Below are 3,083 nucleotides of genomic sequence, written 5' to 3' on the forward strand. Positions count from 1 at the left end.
CAGGGATAACTCTCTCGCTCAACAAGTTAGTGTGGCAGTTTTCGATTAGGACGCGCAGCGGCAGCGGGCACGCCGTTCATCCCTTAAGCAGTTTCAGTTTTTTAGTGAAATTATTGTTCCATTTGCTGCATTAGCGTCCGTTTGTTTATTTTGAGAAGGAAAAAACTTGGTATGCTAATTAAAATGGTTAGCCGTATTTAGAGGAATGTGCTAGAATACAGCATCGCACAACACGGGCTTCTGTCACCTAGAGCATGCTTCGTAATTTCCCTGACTCAATGTTGATCGTGCTACACTGGACCACTTAAATCATGTTTGGAGGACGGCGCATTCTCCCCGTATTTGGAAAAAAACCAATGTCATTCTTATAAACAAGGCAGGCCGATGAATTCTCTGGCAAACCTATGGCCTATACAGAGAGAATGGTGCTACAGTGCTCACTCGCCAGGCTACCCCGTATTTGTGAAAAAAACCAATGTCATTCTTATAAACAAGGCAGGCCGATGAATTCTCTGGCAAACCTATGGCCTATACAGAGAGAATGGTGCTACAGTGCTCACTCGCCAGGCTACCCCGTATTTGTGAAAAAACCAATGTCATTCTTATAAACAAGGCAGGCCGATGAATTCTCTGGCAAACCTATGGCCTATACAGAGAGAATGGTGCTACAGTGCTCACTCGCCAGGCTACCCCGTATTTGTGAAAAAACCAATGTCATTCTTATAAACAAGGCAGGCCGATGAATTCTCTGGCAAACCTATGGCCTATACAGAGAGAATGGTGCTACAGTGCTCACTCGCCAGGCTACCCCGTATTTGTGAAAAAACCAATGTCATTCTTATAAACAAGGCAGGCCGATGAATTCTCTGGCAAACCTATGGCCTATACAGAGAGAATGGTGCTACAGTGCTCACTCGCCAGGCTACCCCGTATTTGTGAAAAAACCAATGTCATTCTTATAAACAAGGCAGGCCGATGAATTCTCTGGCAAACCTATGGCCTATACAGAGAGAATGGTGCTACAGTGCTCACTCGCCAGGCTACCCCGTATTTGTGAAAAAACCAATGTCATTCTTATAAACAAGGCAGGCCGATGAATTCTCTGGCAAACCTTGGCCTATACAGAGAGAATGGTGCTACAGTACTCACTCGCCAGGCTACCCCGTATTTGTGAAAAAACCAATGTCATTCTTATAAACAAGGCAGGCCGATGAATTCTCTGGCAAACCTATGGCCTATACAGAGAGAATGGTGCTACAGTGCTCACTCGCCAGGCTACCCCGTATTTGTGAAAAAACCAATGTCATTCTTATAAACAAGGCAGGCCGATGAATTCTCTGGCAAACCTATGGCCTATACAGAGAGAATGGTGCTACAGTGCTCACTCGCCAGGCTACCCCGTATTTGTGAAAAAACCAATGTCATTCTTATAAACAAGGCAGGCCGATGAATTCTCTGGCAAACCTATGGCCTATACAGAGAGAATGGTGCTACAGTGCTCACTCGCCAGGCTACCCCGTATTTGTGAAAAAACCAATGTCATTCTTATAAACAAGGCAGGCCGATGAATTCTCTGGCAAACCTATGGCCTATACAGAGAGAATGGTGCTACAGTGCTCACTCGCCAGGCTACCCCGTATTTGTGAAAAAACCAATGTCATTCTTATAAACAAGGCAGGCCGATGAATTCTCTGGCAAACCTATGGCCTATACAGAGAGAATGGTGCTACAGTGCTCACTCGCCAGGCTACCCCGTATTTGTGAAAAAACCAATGTCATTCTTATAAACAAGGCAGGCCGATGAATTCTCTGGCAAACCTATGGCCTATACAGAGAGAATGGTGCTACAGTGCTCACTCGCCAGGCTACCCCGTATTTGTGAAAAAACCAATGTCATTCTTATAAACAAGGCAGGCCGATGAATTCTCTGGCAAACCTACGGCCTATAAGGAGAGAATGGTCCTACTGTGCTCACTTGCAGGGAGCGACGCCAATAACACTTCCGTCATCTGGCCCCAAAACTCGATCTTCAGCAAGCACATGTGCTGCCTAGGTGTTGCGGCACGGTTGTACAAATTTGCATAGGCTGACCCCAGCGCTGTCCGACGACACATTATTATAGGTGTGTTCATAAACTGACCTTCGACGATATTACCGTGTTCTACCGATTCATGTATGCTCCCAGACCATCAGCTAAATGAAGTGTCAACTCAGTAAAATTCAAAACAGCCATCCATAGGTGCTTACTCGCTGAGCTAGGTGTCCCGGTGTACGCCTCTACTTATGCTGCTTACCGAGTTACCGATCCAGGTGGGCGACTATTCAACTAACGCAACTTCCTTTCCGATCGCTTATTAAGACTCATTGACACGGATAATCAACCCTTACCACCGGTCCTCATCAAAATTTACGTTTGGAATTTCTTTACTTGCTTTGGAAACAAGAATTAGCTATTAACCCTGCCCCATATCTGTCGCTTTCAACGTCGAGGTACACACGCCACCATCATCCTAATTCTCTGACGCCGTATTTTGCACGAACATATTTATTCAAGTTTTCATTTTTTCCTCGCACAGTAATGGACTGGAATGAGTCTTTATTGCCTTTCGCCACACTTTGATGTTTACTAACTTTGTTATTATTGTTTTGTTTGTCATTTTACCAACCCTGCTTGGACCTGTATAAGGTTTGCAGTATTCTATAAAGAAAGAAGAAACGGGGCACAGCCCGACGCTCCATTATGTCTCCCCGTTGTTTAACTTGGTGATGAAAATCTTTGCCGCCATTCCCCATCTACAAATGGCATCCATAAGGATAACATCATGATCGGCTGTTCCCATGGTATCCGAGGATTTCAAAAAACTAGCGTGCAACAAGCCTTGGATGGAAAATATTCAAGCCCAAGTTGCCAGTGTGGTGCTCGAGTGCTCGATGGGAAAATCAGACTACACTGTTATTTTCAACCGCAAGAGGAGGGCTGCTAATGCTTTTAGCTCTTTAATTAAACTGAAAATTCACAACCTCCGCTGTGCGTGGCAGGCGCTTGTTCGCATCGTTGGCTTCATTTAGCAAGAGGAGAACAA

This window comes from Amblyomma mixtum, chromosome 3 (assembly GCF_055824585.1).
Source record: "Amblyomma mixtum isolate Tamu chromosome 3, ASM5582458v1, whole genome shotgun sequence".
NCBI lineage: Eukaryota > Metazoa > Arthropoda > Arachnida > Ixodida > Ixodidae > Amblyomma > Amblyomma mixtum.